The following is a 27235-nucleotide window of genomic DNA, read 5'->3' on the forward strand; positions in this document are numbered from 1 at the left end:
AATGTCACTATCCAAGATAGGCACATTGGATAATGCTTCATCAGTTATTAAAAAATTAAGCTCAACTCTGTAATCCATGATGTGAGAATGATTTGCACAGTCCACCTCAAAACCAATCACACAAATTCCTGGGAGGTAATTTTTGCAATCCTGATAATCCTGCTCATACCCCTCAAGATAAAAAAAAAAAAATTATAATTGTTCCAACAATTGTCAGCCTTTTAAACGTTGGATATAGTGTCTGAATTGTTAGCCCATATGTCATTTTGAGCATATAAAGAGTGTTTTTGCAGGCAATGTCCAAACCCCAAAACACATTTTTCAGATTTCCTAGACTCCTAGAAACTAGAGCACACTACCGGAGTCATTGTAGATCTGTTAAAACATAAAAGACATTATTAATGCTCACTGTGACCTAAGGGGCTCTTTGCATCATGACTTCTATCTTAAAAGGAATGAAATTCGAAGTCCTCATTCTGATCAGAACATTCCTCATAATGCAAACCTTTGCTAAACACATAATCCTCATCTGCAACCTGTTTCCTCCTCACTCACTTTGTTCCTGGAACACTGTTCTTGTTATTCATTCCTTAGTCAAAGGCATGCCAGTCACAGAACTTATGCGCTTAGTGTCCCTTCTACCTGGAATTGCCTTTGTCTAGCTAATATTCATTCAGTCCCCCAATATCATTTTCAAAAAGGTCTTTTCTAATTATTTTATAATAATATAGCATCTACAATTGCCTATCCCCTTAAACGTCTTTAGGTTTTGTTTTGTTTGGAATTTGATATGATCCAAATTTTCATCCATCTATCTATCTAACATATATTTACTTATTTACTTACTTATTGTCAGCACTGAAAAATCATAAACTTCATGAAAACACAGCGTTTTCACCTACTTTATTTACTTTTGTGTTTCCAATATTTGGCATCGAATAGCTATTAGATAAATGGTAATCTAGTGAATTGTGAAAAGCCTCAAAATGTTTAAAATATATCTCATTATCACAAAAGAATTGCACCTTATACTAAAACTATGGGGCATTGTAGAATTTTTTGATGAATTAATGTAAATACAACCAAATTTTACTTTTAAAAGTAGGAAGGAAATTATGGAGCTATTAGCTAAATGTATAAATAGTCATTCAAAATGCTTGACAATTGATTTCCATTGAAGAAATTTCACTGGGATTGTAAAGGCAAAGACTCACCAATTCTGTCTGCATATCAGTGGGAAATAGATGTGCAGTGTAACTGCATTCTTCACAATCACAACAACATAGCATATTCATCACAAGGGGACATGGTTCTGAAATGGCAATCATGTTCAGCTAATCAGTTTGAAATCTTATATAACTAACACCATGAGCAATATAGGAATAGTAGAATAGCAGGTACGTTGTTCTCATTTTCCAAACATCCTTACAGGATCTTTAAAGTTATCATGAATCTAAGCAGATTTTTTTTTTGGTCATGAATGAAGAATTTCCTTAGAGACATGAAGTGAAGTACAGAAAGCACAGAGAAAAATTGCTGTGGACACAAGCTATAAATGGAGAAATTTCCCAAAGGTCAGTGTAATCTGACAATTTTTATAACTGATTTGAAAGAAAGAATGTAATTGGCACTAAGCTTCTCCAGAGCCAGTAAGATGCCAAATTGCTAGGGACAAAATGTGAGAAAATTACATGAAGCTACAAAAAAGGGAAGAAAATTATAGACAAGTTTCACCATGAAGAAGGATAAGGAGCATAATTCATACTACTTTCTTTCAAGCTATGAGTTACCACATTTCGGAAGATGTGGACCTTTGGGGTCTGCTCATTAGGACCAGAAAATATCTTACACACATTATGTTTTATTAGGAAATGTATTGTAAAAAAAAACAAAAAAAAAAAAAAAAAAACAGAATGCAACATTCAAACAACATATAGGATTACTGCGTGTTCACACCAGGAGTAGAATGTTATTGTGTCGCCAACAAAATATGAAAGAGCTAAAGTAAAACCAGAGGGAAGCTACAGAAGTGATCAGTGAAAAGGAAGATTCCTATAAGAGAAAAGGATCAAAATATAGCTAAAAGTATGTCACTTATGTTTGTAAAATCTTGGAGGGAGATAGCAGAATATGATGTGGCTATACATACCACATTGTGGTAAATCAATATGGGCAACATTCTTTGAAGTATGAACAGGACAGAACAAGAAATATTCTACTCTAAATAACAGAGAGTAAACTTGAAGACTTAATGAGTGCCTCACATGCACCAGGTAACTTTGATCAACTATGCCCAGCAGGGAGTGAGAATATATAGACCAAAAGGGAGGGTATAGAGTCTGCCTCATGGAAGAAGGCAGAACATCATTGTTAAAAGTAAAAACAAATAAATTTTATTTCTGCAGCCACTACTCTATACTACTTACCCATTCCTTGCCTAAGTAAATGAAGTATAATTTTTTTTATAAAAAGTCTTCCTTTTCCAGTGCCTTCCTCTCTCAGTTCTTTTATACTATTCCAAATAATATTAAGAGTGAAACCATATCATAACATACTGCTGTATAAAAACTTTCAATATAATTCAACCTTAACATCCCAAACCCAATGTACTTGCATGAGTTCTGTTATGTTCCTACTCCCGGCCTCATTTCAAACAACTTACATTTTTTTTTTTAATTTTGACCTTTTTGATTCCTAATACATACTGATCTCTTTTTCCCTTGGGACATATTCACACATAGTTTTCGTTGCCTAGAATACTCTCACCACTGAGTTTTGAATGGTCAGTTCCTTCTCACCTTTCTGATACTGGCTTCAGTGCTACCTCTTCTAGGAGCCCTTAACTGCCCATCAGTATAAAAAACTTACCCTGTTTCTTCTAACCCTCAATCGTTGTACTATGTTTCAGTATGATTTATGTAAGTATCAGGGACCCAAGTACTTGAGCCATTGTCTACTGCTTCCCAGTGTGGGTATTAGAAAGTTGTTAAATTGGAAGAACAAGCAGTGTTTCAACAAACACCTTCACTGACATATCACATGCAATTTGCTAATCAGTATAAACCTAGAATGAACCCACTATATGATATAAAGTAAGTAGTTTACAAATTGGAATGAAAGAAATGAATGGATGTATATCATAACCTACACAAAAATTATACAGGACTTCTCAGCTGTTTAGGAAACAGCATAATGCGTGAAGTATCCCTAATATACTCATATGTTATGAACAGTGTTTCCCATAAATTATCCTTGAAGATGGGAATACAGAAAAAAGAAAATTGTCATCTTATCAAACTTCATTTTTAAACAGGTGATAGAGATCAAAAACATGCATCACTAACCCTATGGACAATTAACAATGTCAGGTTCTTAATAGAAATGGAAATACTTGAGGTGATATCCTAGCCTTTTAGTTCAGTGATAGACAAATTATCATAATCTTAAACAGCATTCTTTCAGGTTCTCACTACTTTGATTCAGGTAGGAAAAGAGCACTATCATAAAATTATGTATTTATGTATGTATTTATTTATTTGTCGAAAGGCAGTTACACACAGAGGGAGCAAGCAAGACAGAAAGAGAATGTGGGTGAGCAAGGGGTTGAGAAAGAGAGAGACAGAGAGAGACAGACAGACAACAACCTGACAGTTTACTAACGTTACTAATGGCCACAAAGGCCAAGTCAGATTGAATCCAGGAGCCTGAAACCCCATCCAGGTCTCCCACATGGGCGGCAGAAATCCAAAAACTTGAGCCAGGCACTCGCTTTCCAGACACTTTAACAGAAATCTGAATAGGAAACGGAGCAACCAATACCTGAACAGGCACGCATAGATGCTGCCAGTGTCACACCACAATGCAAACCCTGGCAAAACATAATTTTAATATGCTGCCATCATATTTTCTACCTTTGTCTTCAGTTTTCCATGATTTCTGTCAGACCCTTAAACATTTGTTTTTACAGCAATGAATGAGATTATTTTAGGATGACAGTCAGCATAACAGTTTACATATTGAAGTTCTAATTCAGATAATTATTTTTAATGAACAATCACATTAAGATTTTAAGCTTGTTGCTCCAATATTATACTAAAGCAATAATCAAATCACAGTCTCTTTGTGTAAGAAGGAAGTTCTCACTTCTTTGACTTCTTTGAACAGTATCATGGCCCCTGTTATGAAGTAGATCTGTTCAGTTGTCTGGTAATATTTATTATGCTTACATTTTCCTGGCTAGATGCAATTACGGACATGTTATAGGTTATTATTATCTAGACTAGTCTACTTTTGAGGCCATTCTCCTTAAGAACAGAGGATGTGGCTAATTCTGCCCTGTACTTTATCTGACAAAATCCCTAACTGATGAGTAACACAAAGTTACTGATAATAGAAAACTGATGGTATCAAACTAGTCCAAGGAACCTCCCATGCATTTTATTTCTTCTCATTGGCTCTCTATTTAATCTTACCAAAAAATCACATTACAACATGTAAAAACTACAATACACTGCATATTTACTCAAGTAAACTGAGTCTAGAAGCAGATTTAATTAATATGGAATCATTATACTAGCAGTGTAAATTAAGGATTTGATCATAAGAATCTTCCTGAGGCTTTATAATACTGTGATTTTATCACAGCAAAATTACTGTTTTAGGTAACTGCTCTTAACCTTGTTTATGCACTGAGCCTCATTAGATCACATATGCAAGATTCAATTGCAAGAAAAATTCTTAAATTTTCTTAATACATATTTATATATAGTAGTTACTAATGGTTCCTAAGGTACTGTTGAAAACTTTCAAACATACATGGAATGCCTAAAGTGAATCCAAATTTGGATTTACATGATCAAACTGTAATAAATCATTTGGGAGCATTAAAAATCTTCAGGTAAACTACGAGAAATTTAAAAAAAAATTATTTGTGTCTACTTTATTTAAAAGGCATAGAGGGAGAGATGCAGAGAGGGAGGGAGAGACATAAGGAGACATAAGGAGAATATAAAGAGATATAAGGAGAGAAAGAGAATTAGAGATTTCCCAAATGCAACAACAGTCAGAATTGAACTATGCTGAAGCCAGGAGCCCAGAACTGTGGCTCTTCTATGGATAGTAAGGAATTGGTAACTTGAGTCATCACCTATGTCTCAGAGGATGTACATGAATAAGCTGCTGGATCAGAGTGTCAAGACTTAAAGCGCATACTACAATTTGGGATGCAAAAACCCCCTGTAGAATTTTTGAGAAATGTTATTAATATATTTGAAAGTCATACTGATGACAGAGCATGCTCATCCATGCATATTCATGCTGTCTCTCATAAAGCTAGCATTACTTTTATGGGGGTTTTTACAAACTACCTGTACCAATTGGTTTGCTTCCTGCAGGTCTTACCTTTAGAACAGTAGTGGGTTATTTTTTTCACTCTTAATTTATCAAAAATTAAAATTAGCCCCTTAACCATCAATATAAGACTTTAGAGACCATGCTTTTAACACATGGAGCTTTGAGATACTCAAGCTAATATCTAAACCATAGCATTTACATATTACATAGGTTTCCATTGAATTTTGTCTGGGTAGACAGCTACCAGCATGCCCCTCTAGATCATCTGATGATGAGACTCAAAGGATTGAGAAAAGTCAAGTAATTAGTTTCTGTGAAGGGTGTTGCTGTCATGTGCTAGTCCTTGTAATCAAAGTTTTTCTGTGATATTGTAGCTGTTTACATAGCAAACATTCTTTGAGGCTTAGAGGAAAGTTCTATCTGTTTTATGTAGAATTTCGATTGTAACATGCACCCAACTGACTCCAAATTACTAATCAACACCATTTTCCTAGAGCAATCATGAGAATTTCCCCTGTTTACAGCCTCTTAAAACCCTACACACTCAGCCTTCAAAGGGCTCTCTCCTTCAGGGACCTCTCTCCTGCTACCAGGAGCTTTTTGTTTTGCTTTAGTTTTTCCTTTAACTTCTCTACTTTCTTGTTTAAAACAAAATGGAAAAGAGCCCAAAAAAGGTGAGACTTATTTGGTTATTAATTTCAAAGAGTTACAGAGGGAGAAAGAGAGAGAGAGACAGAGACAAAGAGAGAGAGAGAGACATATCTTTCCACCCACTGGTACATTCCCCAAATGACCACAAAAAGCAGGTTTGAGCTCCACAGGATGGTATGAGTTCAAGCATGTAAGCCATCTTCCATGACTCTCCCAGGCACATTAGCCTGGGTCAGAAATGGAGTGGCCAAGACTGGAACCAGTACCCTTTGTGAGATGCTGGTGTCACAGAAATCTGCTGCACTACAGTGCTAGCCCCTTCTTTTTTTTTTTTTTTGTATAAACCATTTATGCTTTACCCACTCTTTGTTTTCCATGTTCCTCACTGATTCACTAAGCCCCTAACAATCACCATCCTATCATCTGTTCCTATTATTTCAACTATTTCAGATTATTCATATGGACAGAATAGCGCAGCATTTGTTTTCTGTGACTGACAAATTTCACTTAATCTAATGTTTTTCCTTCATTTTAACTATCAATTATGCTACAGATACTAGTGATTTTGATTAAGGAGTAGCAAAATGATAATCCAACCTAGCATTATAACTGTACTGAGTAAGGGAGATGTCAATTTATAAGATTTCACGGTAAGAATGGTTAAAAAAGAGTTTTCATCTGCATGTAAGTTATTCAAACACAACTCTCTGGAACATTTTGAGGACCAACTCTTCTATGAAAAGAAAATGTGGAAATTGTGGAAATGCTGAATTATTTCCTCTGATAAGCATACTGTTTTTATCCAAGCACTCAGAATCTAATCTTCATTAATTTGGGCGAACGGGTTATGGGTAACAAAATTGGTCAATGTCATGTAGGAATTAATCTCCATATGCCTTCCCTTACGTTTTCAAATCCTAATCAATGTGTTACAGAGCACTTGGAGGCTGGTGTCCATGTAACTTTTCAGTTGAGCTTTTGATAGCTGTGATTTTACTATTGTGTCCAAATTTGTGCCTGTTTTCTTCTAAGCAATTTCTCTGTGGCCCTTCTACCATCACCACAGTTTGTGTTAGTTCTTCTTGCACTTCATTCTAGACACTACCTATTTTCTCACATATATAAAAATTACATGAATATTGGGAAAAATGGCCAGTTTTCTGGTGTAGATCAGATGACCATGCTCTGAAGTACAATAAGGGACTATGCAATGTAGACACTCCACATTCAGCCACTGGATTTGTTTGACTCATTTATTTCAGAGATAAGTCCACATGAGAAGGCACTACTTAATTTTTGCAAGTAAGCAACTTCAAGACACAATGTTCCTCATTATTAGAGGCAAGACAAATCAAATAATTTAATAATTTATGAAATTTAAGAGAAAGTGGATCAGTTATGAGGAAACCAAAATGAAAAAAGAACATCATGGAATTAAAATGCCGAAAATGAGACATGACTTTAACATACTGCATTTAAAATTGTATTACTATCATGTATTGTGAATTAGTGGGCTAAATTTATGCTGACTTTCCTTTCATTTTTGTCATTTTGCAGATAAGGTCCTGAGAGGTGATTTTACCAATGTTTGAGTGGTGTGATTTTGATAATAACAATTTTTCTAGGCCATAGATTCCACATCCATAACTGGAGACAACTCTTCAAAGAAATGAAATGATGAATTTCTATGCTTCATAATTTATATCATGGTGTGGGTGGCAGAAGGGTAGGTCTATAAATGGTAGATTTTTTTACAACGTTAATGACATGCTTTCTGAGTTGAAGGGAAATAATAATCATTAAATAATTAAATGAACATGTTCACATAAATTATGCATGTTGCTGATACAAATGGTATTTAAGTTACTGGATTACATAATGTGAATTTGCTTAAAGCCTCATCCTAGATGTTATCTGTCTCTTCCATAATTCTATTTTGGGTTCTGTATTACATGATTTCCACTCTTATTTCAGTAATTTATTGCTATTTTATTACATAGCCTTTTGATTGGTCTAAATCCATGATGGAATAAGGTCCAGCATTAAAACTAAAGAAGTTGTTTAGTCTGTAAACGCATGTACACACATATAATCCAATTTGACTCTTGTAGGTGATTTTCAGGGAGACAGACATCTTAGAGCACTAAGTAATATATATTGCATTTGTGGTTGTGTTTGAATCTTTGGGAGGAGGATTAACTCACTTTGAAATTAAGGATAATTTCTGAGGGATGTCCCAAAGGGTGTGACATTTGAATTGGAGTCTTGATGAATGAGTAAGCATTTATCAGGAGAAAAAAAATATGCTGCCTTCAGCAAACAAAAACAAAGAGGCAGAAAAATGTCCAGGGAATGAGAAATTATACCATATGTGTGAGGCATAAAAAAGTCTGGTTGCCTGATGGCTAGGGCATGGTGGTGGTGGAGGTGTGTGGAATAGAACGCAGAACACCACAATTAAAGGAAAGCTCAGCACAGTTTCAGGACAGCGAACTCAGAGCCATTCACATTTAGTCATCATTAACTATATTGTAGTGGTCATCCTGTGTGATCTGGAATTTCAGTTTCTTCGGTTATTAGGCACTCAGATTCCAGCAAGATTTCTGAGAATTCCCATTAAATATTTTTACAAAAAAGCAAGCAAAGGGTCACGTTCCATTTCCACTGCTGATTGCAGCTTCATGCTAATGAAAACCCCAGGAGACACCAGATGATGCAGCAAGCACTCAGATTCCTGCCACCAATCTCTGCAAGCTGTGGTGAATCCCTAGCTTCTAGCTTAGACCTGACCAACCCTTGATCTTGCAGGAATTTAGGGCATGACTCTGCAGACAGAAGATTTCTGCCCATCTGTCTCTCTGTCACTTTTTTAGGTAAGAAGTAATAAAATAAACATTTAAAGTATTTATAAGCTGAAATATGTTAAACATTATTTTAAATAAGAAGGTATGTAATTATATGTTCTCAATATTTTATGGCTCTGTGGTAAAGAAAGTGAGAATGAGAGTGAGAAAGAGCATAGGGCGGAAATTCTTAAAACTGTGTAGAAGGAATATATAAAATGTGTTCTTTTGATATAAATGTTTTACAATAAAAATGGGGAGGAGATTATAGAAATGTAAGCCCAGAATAAACATTTACTGAAAATGTCTATGAACCAGTACCTGTACCTTTAACTCATCGCTAAGAACAAGGCAGACATGATGCCTGTGTTTATGGAATTTAAGTTAAAATAAGACTGCATGAAGATTTGATGGGGACTATTAATTGTCTTTAAACATCTAGACAGGGTGCTTACTTTGGAATATTTGCACTTATTTACCAATTTTACATTTAAAGTGATAAAAGTGGAGCTCAGAAGACAAAAATATGTAATGTGCTTAAGAGAAGAAACAAATTTAGGTACAAAATTAAGAAATTCTTGAGAACTCATTCTCATGTCCATTTTCTTCATTTATGGTAACACATCTTGTCATCCTTTCCCATGCACCACTAAGAGATTGTCTACCTTCAAGAAGCTTGAAGTTTTCAAATGGTAGCATTCACATCAAGGACAGGGTACAAGTGAACATATAAAATATATAGAAAACTGAAAAAGTAATATATGTGTTATATAAGACTTAGTCTATTACTTTTTATTTCTGTGCACTGTATTCATAATTTCCAAGTAAAAAATATAAAATCACTCTTTCAAAAATGGATAATTCAGATGTCTATATGTAATAGCAAGGCTCATTCAAATGTGTGTTAGTCAAAATGCAGGGAAGGTTAATTTTTAACATTCCAAAACGTAGTTTCTTTTCAGTAGACTCAAGATTAATCATAATGAGCTCAAGTTAATGGGCCAAGTCTTTAAGTAAAGATAGCAGCATTGATTAATGAAGATGATGAAGTGGTCCTATGTTTTAAAACAGCTTGTTTATTTTTTAATTATTTTTGGTACAATTTAGTTGGCTGTGGGCTCTCCCCTCCCCCAAGTTCCCTCCTCTCCCTTCTGTTCTCCCCTCTAGGTTCATAATGTGAATCCATAGTGAATTTTCCCAAGTCTATCATGCTTCCACTGGAGTGTCTCCCAGTCATGTAGGAGAATAACTAAAAGTTGTACAAATCATTAAAGTGAGTAAAAGTTCAGAGCTTTCAAAGTTGCTGTGTATTCAATATGACAAAAATAATTACATGACCCTGATAAAAATAATTTGTTCTATTTTAGCAGCATATCTATACTTACTTACTTTTATAGAGGAAGAGTATAGGAACAATGGACATTTATTCTAATGAGCTCTGCGAAATGGATTCGGTTTGTGGCTGTTCAAGATTTTCATGCATGGGCCTGGTGTTGTGGTATAACGGGTTCAGCTACCACCTGCAACCCTAGCACCCAGTGTGGGCAACCTGTTCAACTCCTAGCTGCTCCCATTCTGATCCAACTCCCTGCTAGTATACCTGAGAAGGCAGTGGAGGATGACCCAAGGGCTTAGACTCTTGCACCCATGTGGGAGACCTGGATGGAGCACCTGGTTTCTGGGTTGACCTGACTTAATTCTGACCATTGTACCCATTTGAGGGATGAACCAGCATGTAGATTTTCATTTTCTTTCTCTCTCTCTCTGTGTCTCATTATGTCTTTCAAATATTTTTTAAAAAATATTCTTATGCAGCTGGCCTTGAGAAGTGAAACCTAATATATGATATAGTGATATGATCATACATGGTTAAAATTTTAAATAATGCTTTATGAATATTCATGTATCAAGAAAATTTTCAGAAGTAGTTGGTATTTCCAGAAATTGTAGGATATAAAGGAAAATATTTATGATGAGATTAACAAAACTGAAAGCTAGCCTTAATATAGTGTGACCAACTAGTTCCAGTTTAGTGGGGCTGTCCTGATTCTAAAACTAGCATTTCCCTGTCCCAAAAATCTCCTTGGGATAGTTCATGGGTCTACCCATGAAATCTCAGCAACAGAAATGACAATGCTACACTACATTTAAAGTCTAGCATGGTTTTGAAATGGAATCAGAACAAGGAATACTGTAAAAACTTCACAAAACTATAGACATGTTCACATGCCTAGACTAATCTGATGATTAACATGTCTTTATTATTGAGCTTGTATGAAGATGGGAACCAGGAACTGTTTCTGGGTTTCTCACATGGGTGAAAGGACCCAAGGTCTTGGGCTAACGTACATGCTTTCCCAGACCACAAGCTAGGAGCCGGATGAAATGGAGCCACTGGTGTCAGAACTGGTCTCCTTATGGGATGCCAGTGTCTGCTGCACCATTGTGCCAGCCCCCTTCCAGTATATTTTAAATTACTCTAGATTACGTATATACCTAACATGTTAAATGTTATGTGAATGTTATGTAAACAGTGTAACATTGTATGTTTATAAGACAATAATAAGGAAAAAGTCTGTATATGTTCATTATGGATGATTTTTTTTTCAAAGCATTTCTTTTTGAAAGTTAATTATTTTACTCAGAAAGTCAGAGTTAGAGAGAGACAGACAGGCAGACAGTGACACAGACTGAGATCTTTCATCCACTGGTTCACTCTCCAAATGGCTACAATGGCCAGAACTGAGCTACTTCTACGTCTCCCACATAAATGTAGGGGCACCAGGACTTGGGCCATCCTATGTTGCTTTTCCAGTCCATAAGCAAGGAGCTGGATTGGGTTGTGGAAAAACTGGGACACCAAGTAGTGCCTATATGGGATGCCAGGATTAGCTTGTTATGATATGCCACTTACCCCTTGCCTGAATATTTCTAATCCCAGATTGGTTGAGTCCATGGATGCAGAACCCATAGCTTTGCAGGGTCAACTGTATACATATAAAACCCTCTTCGTAAACATCACTCCTATTGTGCTACATTTTATTTCTTGAACACGTCATTAAAATTGTTTTTCTTATCATAGTTCTTGCTTCCTGAAATAGCTATCCATCCACCTTCTCCATCATTTTACATTTGTTAAGTCAAAGTTACCATCTCAAGTCTCCTCTGACCACCTAAAATAAAGTATGAACACATTTAACCTGTACCATTCTCTTTGGTCCTTGTAGCACTCATTTCTAGAGATTTTTTAATTGTCATTTTAATTTTTTTTCCTTCTGCATGAAAGTTAACAGAAAGGCTGACTATCATTGCTTAGTATTAAATCTCATGCCCTTGAGCTTCTGCAGACAAGTGCTTCATCCATTCTCAGTTCTTTCTCTCCAAGCAGGCAGCCTCAATTTCTCCCATTATTTCAAACAATCATTCCACTCTGAATAATCTTCAGGGTTCTAAATTCTTTTTAGAAGTGTTTACCTTTCAGTACTGAGTAGATTGTTAATTACCATCAAGCAAAAACAGGACAGTGTCTCTCTCATTTTAGCATCATACTCTTATCTGTGCAGCCAAAAATAGGAATTTTTTTTGAGAGATGACATAAATTATACTGTGACTCATCCTGAGTTTGCCATTGGCATTTAAACCAGATGTCTTATACTACAAGCGCTGCTTCCAACTGCTGCCTCTCACTATGGATGTGTGCATTGAGGTTTGATCCCAAGGATGTAAATCTACATCAGTTTCCATTAAATCTCATTTTGAAATACTCTGTCCCCTACCTCAGCCTGTCAATACATTTTGAGGCTTTGATTCATTTGTAGGAATGACATATTCTCCTTTACAACTTCCCACTACCCACAAATTTGGTGAGCAAATATCTAAGTGTGTTATCTAAGTCACTAGTAACAATTGATAACTACCAAAGGGTTTGGGCTAGAGTCCTGGGGCCTATAATTTAAAAATCCCTTTTCAGGGATGCTACAGTAAAATCAGGTATCCAACCATTTAGAAATCCAAGCATGACTCTATTTCTTTATGTGCTTTACAAACATCATGCTAGAAGTCTGTTTTAAGTATTATGCTAAAATCCATATGTATTTTGTTTGCTGCATAAATCTCATCTAAAAGGCTATTGAAAGATCTAGTAATGGTAAAAGATTTCTCATAATATTTATAGGTATTCAATTCCTATTATGTGCTTTGCATTATCTTAGGCATTTTACATGAAATATTTCCATTGATGTTCCCTAAAACCTGAAAGATAACCATGTATTCAAATTTTCAATTAAAAAAAACCTCAAAATTCATAAAAATTAAGAACAAACCATGATTACTCTGAAATGACATTATTGCAAAATCACAGTTTCCATGGTATATAAGCTATGGTTACATTTATACTATTAAAGCAATAATATCTCCAAATCTGCATACTCTAAAATAATTCGAAAATAATATTTCTTGAAATAGCTGTGCTGTCTACATTTAAACACTAAACTGGAAGTATATTTGCATGAAATATATTGCAGGAGGAAGGAGCAGATATGATTGCCTCAACCTAAAGAAATCCCCTGCCATTTGTAGAAGTCCATAAAAAAAATTAACAAAATCATCACCCAATGGCCTCAGGAGTTCTAGCAGGTAATCTAAAGCCCATTCCAATATAATACTTAAAATTCCTTGAAGCAGATGCTCTCTTCTCATGAGACATCAGTGCAAATCCTCTTGATATTTACTGTCACCAGCTCAGAATTTTTAAAGGGCAGCCTCTCTCATCAACCATCAGAACTGAGACTGCTATCTTGCATATTGGTCAAAGCAAAGCAAAAGTAGGGCGGCTATAGTTGGGTTGTGAGAAGAGTGCGGGGGCTCAGCCACGAGGAACAAGCAAGAGGATCCTTAAAAAGCATAAAAAATTATAGAAATGCCACTTTCCTAAAAACCTTGTTTTACTAACCTTTATCAACTGCTGAAAAACTGGAACCTGATGGGATTTTTAACTTCTCTGACAGTGGCAGAAGCGTGGTGCTTGTTGTGATGGCTATTTGGCAAAAATCTGGCTTCTCATTCCAGAAGGTCCCAAATTTACTTCATTCACAACTGATTACCAAGCGTAAATATTAGGAGGTTTAAATAAATGTATCCAATTTGTGCCATACATTGGTGAGGAAGCTGTGCTGCTTTGATTAGAACACTTTATGAATTGGGGGCAGGAGCTAGGACACTGTTTACTACCGCTGAACTAATTCAGAAAGTAGCAGGGACGTCATGAAGGATACAGTTTAGTTGCAATGAAAATGGTGAATTTCCACTTATCTTTGATTCATAACCTAAACAAATTATTCTCTTTATTAACAGTTTCTTGTATTTCCTAACAGTGGGGTAGTTTCTTTTTAATCATGTCAGTGAGAAACATTCTTTCACCCCAGAGATAACACCTTTCATTGTGTGAAATTCCGGGTAACATGCACAACTATGATGCTGCCAGAGCCAAAGGTCAGGCTTTATTTCAAACTTTAAGTCTTTGCAAGCAATGGAAATTCACTTTTTAGCATTACAGTATAGCTTGGAGCTGTGAGTTTTCAGAGTCAATCTTCCAACATTTAAATTTTGCCTCCAATAGTAGATATTTGTACTCAATGTTCTAATTTGCAGAATAGAGCTAACAGTCACAAAATAACTATTTTCCAAGGTCATACATTAAGTGTATTAATTCGTGTCAAGTGCTTAGAACAGTGTCTGCTATCTGATAACAGTGTACATTGTGACTGGAACTATTGAGGCCACAGAAATGAGCAAGCTAGGTAGAAATTCTGGCTTCGATTTAGCCTTTGTAACCCATATGACCTGCAATTCACCTCAGGTTCCTGGGTTTCAGGTTTCCTCTCTGAAGTTTAGTGATAATGATAAATATTGCACAATGCTGTTTCAAAATAACATGAAATAATTCAGGTAAAATCATTTGAAATTAAGGAGTAAACAAGCCGGGAAAGTCATTTACCATTTATATTTTTTGCATAAACAAAATGTATGCGATAGATAACATAAATAAGAGAATATTTGCATTACTCAGAATACAAATACGACTAACCTTCTAATATTCACTATTTGTATACTTTCTTTGAGTTCCATTTGATAACTTTTGCTTATTCTTTATTAGATTGTTTCTGTTTTTACCTTTATTTTATGTATTTATCTATACACATATGTATATGTATCTATCTATACATATGTGTGTATGCATGTTTATGTCTTCGGAAAAGTCATACGCTGAAACTCTCACCATTATCTTTGTATTTGGAGATGGAGCCTTGGAGATAGAGCCTCTAAGGAAGTAATTAAGTTTAAATGACATTGCCAAGCATTGAGGGATAGGAGGATGCATTTCTGATACAATTTATATCCTTACAAGAGACATCAGAGAATTTTTGTTCTCTCTTTCATGTGTGTCCACAGCAGAAAAGACCCTGTTTGCAGTCTAGAAGGACAGCATCACCAGAATTCACCCACTGGCACCTTGAAATAGAACCTCTAGCTTCTAGTTCTCTATGACAAGAAAGTTGTGCTGTTTAAGCTGTGCATTCTATGGTATTGTGTTATAGAAGCCTGAGGAGATGAATATATATTATGTGTACTGACAGCTCAAAAAAGCTTGTCATGTTGCTTATAATAGTAAAAAAAAGAAAACCTGCAGTTTGAATTCCTCAATAAGTGAGTTTTTAGTAAGCTTTCATCCAAACCACCACATTTTCTATGACAATGTTTAAAAAGTGCATTCATTCTATACCAGATGAAGTGAAAAGTTTTTTTAATGCAGTGTTTCAAAATGAGTAAATCAAGACACATGATACACTAAAGAGTAAAATATTACCCCTATAGACTTGTATTCATGTATTTATAAATTACATTGTTGCATGAATAAAAGTGGCTATAAGGAAAGAGATACACTAGATAATGGGTTAAAATATGTTTTTCCTACAGAATAAAAGGATTTCTCCACCTTAAACAATTCTATTCATATCAAATTACAAACAAATGTTTTTAAGTGAAAATGTGCATAACCATGTATGGAAACTCAGAGGTCTAAACTGCATAGAGGTGAGTGTTTGCGATATTCATGGTTTGAGATATTTTCTAAAATGTCCTTCCTTATACTTTGGATAAAGGTGTGTAATGGTATAAAATTCTAAGAATTCCTAAATAAAGCATTGCATAGCAAGTTAAGAAAATTATCTAATTATGGTGTATAATGCATTGTACAAACTTTTTTTCATGCATACCAGGCATTGAGCAGCCACCATGATGTTGTATTAGACTTGTGGAGGTGGTTGTGGTGTTTAAGATTACAAAGATGAATGAAACATTCTATTTTTGTGCACTGTGTTGAGAAAGACAGATATGTAACTGCACAATTCGAATAAAACATGACGAATAGGGCTATGGAAGTAACCAACTCCACTAGGATTGCTGGTTTGGGAAACTCTGAAGAGGAGAACAGTTGACCTTAACTTTGAAGCACGGGTAGGCTTTCATCACTCACCAAATAAGGGAGGAATTTCTGTCAAATAAGAAGGAATGACATCTAGCCATATTTGACTTGTTCATGAAGTATGTAGAAGAAAGAGTAAACACTGAGCTCATTACAGTTCTAAATGGTGATAATGTGGAAAGGTGAACACATACTGCAGAAATCAAAAACAAAATGAAAACATCAAGGGATTCGGAAGATGAGAAAGAAATAAGATGAGAATCAGCTTTGAAATATGTAAATGAATTTTTTAAAAGTAGAATCAATCAATGTTTCATTTAATGAAAGGAAGTAATTGCCAAAACAATCAGATTAAGCTCAGCAGGTCATGTTTGCGGTTAGCTTAGACATCTGAGTTGCTGATCATGTAGGCTCTGATAGAAGCAAATTGAAGAAGAGACAAGAGGTGTTCAAGTGATGATTAATTATGTTGAAATACAGCAAGTTAGAAATAAGCCACTATCACCATTTCACTTATAAATTAATCATAAGCTCCATACAGCCAATTACAAGTCTTATGAACTATCTGAGGGTAACAGAATGACTGGCTGTTGAACACAATTATCCAAGATATGTAGATCCTTACAAAAAGCACAGATACTAAGCCACATCCATGCCAGATCTTGCAAAAAGAAAGAAGAAACTTGTTTTAGCTACATATTGATATTATCAATGACAATTATGGTAGTTATTTGGCCAAATGTCTATTAACTCTTCAGTGTATTTCCAGATAGTTTGCATTAATTACCCAATTCTAGATTGTGGGTAGAGTGTAAATCCATGCCATCATTGCTATCATATTACAAAGAAGGAAGTTAAGCCTTGCAGAAATTAAGTTGCTCAAGATAAAATAATTTTCAGGAGTGACTCTTTAAGTTGAAATGGAATTTCAAAGCCTTTGCTCCAAACTATTATACTAGTATGATGGGCACTAAATTATATTTCACTGCAGTAAGCCTAGTCTTAGCCATTATTATGTCACATCTGCCTGGTTGCAGCAGCCTGCCACCTGTTTTGTATGTAGTGCTATGTGGATAAAATGCATAATAGTCTTGTTTCCTTTATCGCATACATATATTTATGTATTGGAGAGGCAGGGTTACAGAGAAAGGAAGAGGCAATCTGAGACATCTTCCATCCTCAGATTCACACCCCAGGTGGTTACTACAACTGAAGCAAACCTAGGCTTAAATTAGGAGCCAGGAGCTTCATCCAGATCTCCCACATGGATGCAGGATTCCAAACACTTGGGCCGTTCTCTGCTTCTTTGCCCAGTGCAGTAGCAGGGAGATGAATCAAAAGTGGAGCAACCTGGGCACAAAGTCAAACAGGATGTCGGCATCACAGGTAGTGGCTTTACGTGCTATACCACAACATTTGCCCTTTACAGATATTTTTAAAGCTTCAGTAAAGCCACATCACTATCATGCACTACAACAAAAGGATTGTAATACTCATAAAATAAATACAAGGTCAGTCCTATGCAAATTCCTAAACCTCTTCATCTGGCAGTTTCTCCAACATCCATTGTCTATCTTTGTTCTACTCTTTCTCACTTCACTCATTTTGCTAGCTTCTCTCACTGTTCCTCAATATATTAGTTTTGTTCCTATAAGGGATCTCTCAAGATAAAGAAAATGCTGTATATAAACACAGTAAATAGTCTGCAGCCCTCAAAACATGAAATACCATTATCTGCAGGAAAATATATGGAACCATAAGACATTAAGTTAAAAGAAAGAAGCAAGCCACAGAATTACAAATGCTGAAGTTCTTCCTAAAGAATACAAACCTAAAAAATACAATCTGAATGCAGAATAATAATTACTAAGAATCTGAAAGAGATAGAAGGGATATAAGGATATTGGATAATGTGTACCAAATGAAATAGATCAAATAAGTAAGTGTCAGGTATTGCAGAACCTAGTGAATAGACTGGAATACACAATCAGCCAATGTTTACTATGTGAAAAAAAAGTAGATGAAAGGAGCTCTAAACCTCAAATCACAGAGTAATGTCAAAGAAATGAAAAATTTGGTCACCCTGATTAGATCAGCATGCATGTATACATGTATTGAAATATTACAGTTGCCCTTATATATAGAAAATTATTACTAACACAATAATATTTTAACTCATGGAGTTGGATGACATGAAAAACTACACCTGGATTTGAAAAAAAATAGTGTGGCAATACAGACCTATGTCTTAAGTCAACTTTCCCATGCACCTTTGGATGGACTGTCATATTTCATCACATTGTAAATCACAATTCTTTCTATCTAAAATGTTCTTTCTCCGCATGGATATTTGGGTAGTGATTGAAATGCTAGTTGAGACTCCCCAATCCCATATTGGAGTATATGGGCAGAAATGCTCATTCTGCTCCAGATTATAGCTTCCTGCTAACACAGTAGACTGTTGCTCCGATAATTAGATCCATGCTGCCAACATAGATGCATGGCTTGAGGGCCAAATATTGCAGACATTTAATGACTGAATACAGTGAATGGGAAATGTGTGTGTGTGTGTACAGCTTAAATAAACACAAAGCATTTTAAAATACTCAAAATTCCCTTAAATTCTTCATCCAGATGACTCTATCTCATTGTTCAGGTCTTCATTAAAACATCAATTGCTCAGAAAATGTTTCCATACATACCCTAGCAAAAAGTGCTATCCTCACACTAACCTCCTATCCCTTTTTCACCAATGTGAATGCAAATAAGTTTAGATTTTATGTTCTTGGTTATTATCCCCGAGTGTAGAAAAATGTCTGACATATGCTGGGAATTTCAGAAGACATTTGTTTTCTGAAATATTAATATCTTTCCAAAATGCCATACTTGTATTAATTCTCTCTCTCTCTCTCAGGCACACTTGAAGGTATTTCAAAAAGATCATGGAAAACCAACTAGAAAAATAACCTTGTTTGCACACAGCATTGGTGAAATCCACATTTTTTTTTATAATATGTCTTTTCCACAAAGTTTTGAAAACCCACTTGCATGCATGAGTTTAAAGTTTTGCACCACAAGAAAGAGATCCAATGTTTGTAAGCATTTTTAGATAACCATGTTAGTATGATATTTATATATATATATGAACTTGTGATGAAGACATTAGATATACATTTCCCACATGTCAAGCATGATTTGAATGCTGAGACTGAGGAGGTTACACATGTACCAAGAGAATACGAAAGGAATTATCACATATATAATGATCCAACCATCAGAAAGAAGGAGATTTCATTACAATTTGTGCCTTACACTTGACTAATCACTGAAGCTCACCATGATCTGTTTATTTTGAACTGGTTTAAGCAAGCTATTCTAGCACTCTATGAGGTCTGAAGCTTGGGACTTGGGGAAAATTCCATTGCCTTGTCCAAGAGTCAAGCATTGTCTGCTTCTATACGTGAAATGAATACCTTTGTCATTATCAATATTGTATGTAATTTCAAAGCCCGTAACTCCACACAAATGGATTTTTTAAAGATTTATTTATTTTTATTGGAAAACTAGATATACAGAGAGGAGGAGAGACAGAGAGGAAGATCTTTTGTCCAATGGTTCATTCCCCAAGCAGCTGCAATGGCCAAAGCTAAGCCAATCTGAAGTCAGGAGCCTGGAGCTTCTTCCCAGTCTCCCACATGGGTGCAAGATCCTGGGGATTTTGGCCACCCTTGACTGCTCTCCCAGGCCACAAGCAGAGAGCTGGATGGGAAGCTAGACAGCCAGGATTAGAACCAATGTCCATATGGGATCCTGGCATGTCCAGCCTGAAGACCTGAGCCACTATTGCACCAGGCCCCAAAAAGGAATTCTTTTATAAGACTATGTGTTGCAGCTATAGTATATGCACAGAAAAGCATGACCTTTGTTTACAATGACTTTCTGTGAGCAAGAGAATCCAAGATGATTTTGAATATCCTAAATGGGAATACCTTCCAATTGTGAGATCATTTGGACAGACCATTGTTAAGACCATCTTGAAGATGAGGATAATTATTGATTATTGCTAAGATGAGTGCAAAAAATATACCCAAAGAGTGTAAATTCCTTTCATAATTCAAGTACTGACTTTGGAATGAAAGCAAATATCTGAGTGAATGGAGACTCTAAGATTGAGTGTGTCAGCCAGTGGACATTGGAAGGGATTCCTCATCCATAGATCGGTGAGATCAAGAAGGTTTCGGAACTATCGTACCCATTTGAAGAGAATCTTCAGAGCATGTGCCATGTTGTGTCACTGGGTTGATATCAGGTGGCCTTTCCTCATCCTTATATACTGGGATGGTTAGGAGGCTAGATATGGCCTATCTCTCTATCTCTCTATCTCTCCCCTACTCCCAGAAAAGGGAATAAAAAATAGAAAGCTTGAAAACAATTATCACATACACTTCTCCCTAACCCTAGATCCTTCCCACCATGAACAACTATGTAAACATCATCTAAAGTAATAATAAATAATAATAAGAGTAATAATAACTCAAAAGGGGTGTCTCTAATTAAAGTCTCATTAAATATGATGGTGGTAATAACATCGGTAAAAGTGAATACAAGCCTTTAGTATTCACTCTGTTGACATTAAGAGTCTCCCCAGTTATTGCAGCAGTTTCAGAGAGAGATGGCATGTACAAGGGACTGAAGACAGGAAAAACAAGCATATATTTCAGGTAGGATAAACAGAGGACTCCGGTTTGGCTCCATCCTGTAATAAGTTGTATTTAGTAACCATTCTGAGTTTTTAGGGTACTGCCCCACTAGCCAGGAATAGCATCTAACTGGACATACAAAGTCATAAGTTTGTGGCCTAAGAGAGCTTTAATTTACAGGCCAACCAAGTTTGTTGCCACGGATTGTCACACTAACAATTCCAAGTAGGCCACTTCCTAATATCAGAAGTTCATAAGCAAATAATGGTGATCATAAATGGTCTAGTGACTTCAGAAAGTGTGAAAGGAGCTAACTAAAGCTTCTACAGTAGGAGAGTCTTATTGGGGAGATATCCTAGCAAGACCTGGCATACATGAATCCCAGCATCTTTTTGCTACTTTCATTTCAGGGAGCCCATTCAAGGAGGGCATTTCTCAAGTAAAAAAAAATGAATGAACTTAAATAAAATCTGTATAAGAGCAACATTTCCCCCATAAATATACCTAAAAGATATTGGGTTAATTCTAATAATATAAATGATAAAAAGCTAAAAATGTTTATTGACACTATCAGGAGTTGTGAAGTCCTTTTCTGATGAAATAATTTTCAAAATTTAACTAGCAGTGAGGCATTTTCCAAGGGGTAGAGATAATGAATAATTCTCTACTTATGAGTTCTCTTGCAAATATTTTATGTCTTGAATAGTTGTGTCATGTGACTCTTTAGAAGGAATGGTCACCAACGTGGTGTCTACCCCAGAATCTGGAAAAGAATAGATACATTTAATATCTTGCTGGCAAAATATATGTGAGATACTGAAAATAAAAATGCATCTCATTGAATGAATATTCAGGCAAAAAAGTCTGTCATGCCTTCTTGTAAGTTTCCAATTGACACTGGAACTGAAAGGTTGAATTGGGCACTGAATAAAATAAATTCACCAAACACTTTGATATGACTTTGAAGTATTTATCAGATGGAGTCATTAGTGTTCATAATATTGGTATGGACACCACAAAGTAATTCAAACTCCTTTCAAAAGTCTTGCGCTTATATTGTAATAATCAATATGCAGGTTCCTTTTTGATGTAATATGTGATCTCTGAACAAGAAAACATCCCTGCTGAAATGAGAAAGATAACTCAAGCTCACAGAATCTTTAGTGAGATTACTCGGGGTCTTAAGAAAAAACCTACCCTTGATAACAAAGTAATACTGTCAATTTTTTCCCACTCCAATTGTTTAAACTCAACTTAAGGGATGACTTTACCTCTTGACTGTCTTCCTTAAAAGGAAACAAAGTCACAGAGAAAGCCGTTCGTTAGGGAAAGCAATATGGAATTAGTGGGAATTGTGGACCTTGAGACAATGGGTAAGGAGTGAGAGAATTTTTAGTGTCAGGTTAAAACAAGGCAGCAGTGTTGGGTTGGATACTGATGGAAAAGAAGAAGCACACAGATAGAGTAGTCTGATTATGTCATCTTTATTGTTCTTTGATTAGTAGAGAAGGTCTCTCTTATTTTTTTCCCTTTGATGCTTGGGCTTTGTTGTTTTTTGTTTGTCTTTGATTTCTCTGAAGTTCAGTTAGAATTCTCTGGTTTCTCAGTAACCTTGGCAATATACCAACTACTCTGCCTCCACATGAGCAATCTCCCAGTGGGCTTGTAATTTGGCAAACTATCTGTCTTTCTCCTGAGCTTTCTGTAAAGGAGACCAACAACTCTTTGAGACATGACCAGTTGTTAAAAGGAAATAGTTATTCACTACAGGGCTAAACTGGGAATCAAGATCCAGGGCTGCTTTAAGAAGGGGCTTTTGTCACTAGGCATCTGTTTCTGAAAATAGATTCTTATTTCTCAAAACACCTGTCGATTATTTCTTCAGTAGAGGCTTGGTAGGACTTCACCTCTACACCAAAAACCAACAAAATTTAAAGTACAATCTATCCGGCAGGCAGTGTTTGAACTGCACTCTCACCTACAGGCAATAGTGCCTGATAGAAAGCTAAAGCAAAGAAAACGAAATTCCTGGTAGCAGGGACAGTCCACACGGGGTTAACTGTGATTACTCCACAGAGACATAATAAACTCTAATTCCAAAATTTATCTTGGATATCAAAACTGATGACACCTAAAACAAGAGAAAGAAAAAAGGAAAGGCTCCCAAGCAGGGCCAAGAAGGAGTTGTGGGAACAGAGAAAGGGTATTCACCTGGCTTTGTAAGTAGATGATGAAGTTGGGGTAAATGCTTTCATATACAAGCTGAATCTTTAGTGGTTTGAACTTCATTTTAGTCTTCAAAAAGGGAGCCTCTGGGTTTTCAAATCAGAATCTGCCCAGAATAAGAGTTTTAACATTTGAAATCAGTTGGCAATCTGCACCATGCAGTTCTGTTTTTTGGGTTTTTTTTTTTAAGATTTATTTATTTTTTTGTTTTTTACACAGTCAAATATACAGCGAGGAGGAGGGGAGACAGGAAGATCTTCTGTCCGATGATTCACTCCCCAAGTGAGCGCAATGGCTGGTGCTGCGCCAATCCGAAGCGAGGAGCCAGGAACTTCCTTCCAGGTCTCCCACGCAGGTGCAGTGTCCAAAAGCGTTGAGCCGTCCTCGACTACCTTCCCAGGCCACAAGCAGGGAGCTGGATGGGAAGTGGAGCTGCCGGGATTAGAATTGGAGCCCATATGGGACCCTGGCGCGTTCAGGGCAAGGACCTTAGCCACTAGGCCACGCTGCCAGGCTATGCACCATGCAGTTCTCTGCATCATTTTGTGCCCAGGGTTTAGAGTAAGACTGGATATCCAGTAAATGATCACAAATATTTCCATGAAATGAATTAATTTGACATTTTGTATCTCAGTTATGCATGATTCAGGTATTTGGAAATACATCCCATACCAGTGTGCCTCTGCTTAAGTCCCAGCTTTGCTTTTAATTCTTGCTTTTTGTTTGTGAACAACCTGGCAAAGAGAAGATAACGACTCAAATACTTGGCTCCCCATCGTCCAGATGGAACACGCAGACTGAATTCCAGTTTCTTGATTTTGGCCTGGCACAGTTCTGACAATTGCAGGTATGTGGGGACATGAACCAGCAAATAGAAGATTCTCTTTCTCTTCTTCTCTCTTCCCCTCCCCTCCATTCCCCTCCTTTCCTCTCCTCTATTCCCCTCTTTTCCTCTCCACTCCGCTCTGCTCCTCTCCTCTCCTCTCCTCTCTTCTTCTCTCTTTTCTTCTCTCCCCTCCTTTCCTCTCCTCTCTTCTCTATCCTATCGCTTTTTCTTCCTCTCCACTTCCCTCTCGTGCTCTCCTTTCCCTCCCTCCCCTTCCTCCTATATGTCTGTTTTTCTCTCCTCCTCCTCTTTCGCTCTTAAATGAAATTTTTTTTTTAAGAAAAAGGAAATATAAAATTGGAACCCTCATACAATACTGGAGAAAATTTTAAGTGGCACAGCCCTCTGGAAAAAGTTTGGTAGTTTCCCTACAAGTTAAACGTAGTCCCACATTATTCAATAATTATCTTTCCCCATAGGTATGTGAAGAATTGAGAACAGAGAGACGACCAATGTTGTGGCACCACAAGTTAATCCTTGGCTTGCAATGCCAATTTAAGTCTCGGTTGCTCTGCTTCCAATCCAGTTTCCTGAAAATGCTGCCTTGCAAGTTAGTGAATGATAAATATGTGGGCCCCTGTCACTCATGTGGTTGATTTGGATGTAATTCTAAGCCTCTGGCTTCTGACTGGTCCAGTTCTGGCTGCTGCACACATTTGAGGAGTGAAGCAGCAGATGAAAGATTCTTCTGCTTCCTTTTTTTCCTCCTTTCACCCTCTCTAAGTTACTCGCCCTTTCAAAAAAAAAAAAAAACAAAAAGGAAACAGTTGAATGGAGCATCACAAAAGGCATTTCAAAATATATAGGAACATTAAAAAGCAATATTAAACACAGTAGTCTATGAACAATTAATAATTCTGAATATATGGAACTAGGAGAATTAAAATAATTCATTTTAAAACCTAAATAATTTGTATGTATAGAGAAAATCTGAGATGAACCAGTGGGATGGGTAGACAATTTTTTTTCTAAGACATTTTTATTTGAAAGGCAAAGAGAGTGGGTCTTCTATCCCCATCTACTGATTCATTCTCCAAAGAGCCACAACAGCCCAACAAGGGTCAGGATGAAGTCAAGAGTCAGAAAACCCTTCTTGGTCAGTGACAGGAGCCAAAGCTCTGGGATAACCTCCACTGCTCTTCCATCCCAAGTGCGTTAGCAAGGAGCTGGATTGGAAGTGAAAGTAACTGATTCTTAACCCAGTACTCTGATAAGTGATGTTGTTGCTTAACCCACTGTACCACAATTCTGTTCCCAATAAATTTCTTGTGAAGGGGTTGGCTCCTAAGAGGAGGAGAAACCTGGAACAATAGCTGAAGGAGAATTTGGTGTCAAAAATTTTGTTCTTAAGAATGTAGTTTTAGAGCACATCCATTTGCTGACATGAATGTATCAATGAAACTGATTATTATAAAATAAGATAACAGCAGAAAATTAAGTATTATGAAAATAAGAGGGGTAATCAGAGAAATTTAATGAATGCATAATAAATGTAGGATTGCTCTTTACCTTAGAACATGTCATGTTTATATCTTAGAACAGTAAATAAAGAGAAAAAGATGTGGTTGCAGAGCAGATGACATGGTGAGTTTGATAGAGAGATTTAAGGACAATTTGTTCTAACTTTCTCAATGATGAGGAAGATTAAGCCATTAAACTATAGGAAATAGGTGAGGTTTTGAATAACTGAGGAGAGGATAAGATGCCTTTTAAAATATTTATTTATTTATTGAAAGGCAGAGTTATAGAGAGCACACACACACACACAGGAGAGAGAGACACATACACACAGAAGGAGAGAGAGAGAGGAAGAGAGACAGAGAAAGAGAGAATCCTCATCTTCTGGTTCACTCACTAACAGGCTGCAACATCTAGAGCCAGGCTAGTTTAAGATTGAAGCAAGGAGTTTCTTTAGGATCTTCCTTTTGTGTACAGGGCCCCAAGCATTTGGGCCATTCTTTTCTGTTTCTCCAGGCAAATCAGCAGAAAGCTGAGTTAGAAATGGAACAACTGGAATTCAAACCATTGCCCAAGTAGGTTACCAGACCATAAGCATTAACCAGCTTAAAAATTGTAAAAGCAGAAAGGGGCACCCAATATAAAACTATTTCTCGTTTGCGTTATGTTGCCAAGAATTTAAAGTGAGATAGATCAGTTCAAACTTCTTAATTTATACTTTTTTGCATGAACAAAATAGACAACAGTCAAAGTTTTTTCCCAAGAAAGTACTAGGGTGGGAAAGTGAACAGAAAAATAAAAGTAAGACAAAGTGATTGCTATTGATGATAGACGATGAATGCTCAACCCCCAAGAAATGAGAAGATGGGACAAAAGAAGTTATTCATGGTGAAACCTAGGGAAGTTAAGTCTCAAAATTGAAAAAATATTACACTTGAAGTGCATTCATCTGTAAGTGTTTGATGGGCTGTGTTTGGGTAAGAGCTAGAGCTAGCCAAGGAAAACTGTGTTTTAAATCAAGATACCAAATGAATATAGTTGTTTTTTTTTTTTTTTTTTTTTTTTAGTTTTAGTTTGGTTCATTCCAAATAATCTCTTTTCTCTAGTCAAATTCATCATGGGCTCATGAATTATATGATGGCATCATTTTTCCCAAGAAACTTCCGTGTTCCCTTTTTGTCACTCATGTGTTGGTTATTGAGTGGCACGTTTTTTGTTGTTGTTTGTTTTTCATGATACTGTAATTTGTTCTTGATGTTGTTGTTGTTGTGGCTGTTCTAACTCATACCAGTTGTTGACCTTGTTTCATGGCTTCTCACTTATAGTAATGTATAGTGATGGAGTATTGGGGTCTATCATATACAGATGCAGGGCATAACGGAACATGCATCCCTACATCCAGATGAAAGATGGAATCCCAAAGAAACTGTTGCGCATGTATAGACAGTGGGATGCTGGACTGTCTGACATGGTCTGTACCAAAAATGTTGGGGTACACTTAAATAGGAGACTGATAGGGTTATAATTCCTTATGAAGGACTACACTATTGTAACAAAATGGGAAAATCTGACAGGGGTGGGAGTTTGGGGGGGGTGGGGAATCCCAGCCTACACAAAATTGTACCTCACAATTCAA

The sequence above is a fragment of the Ochotona curzoniae genome, unplaced genomic scaffold (genome assembly GCF_017591425.1).
Source record: "Ochotona curzoniae isolate NIBS_2020 unplaced genomic scaffold, NIBS_Ocur_1.0 scaffold_1852, whole genome shotgun sequence".
Lineage (NCBI taxonomy): Eukaryota > Metazoa > Chordata > Mammalia > Lagomorpha > Ochotonidae > Ochotona > Ochotona curzoniae.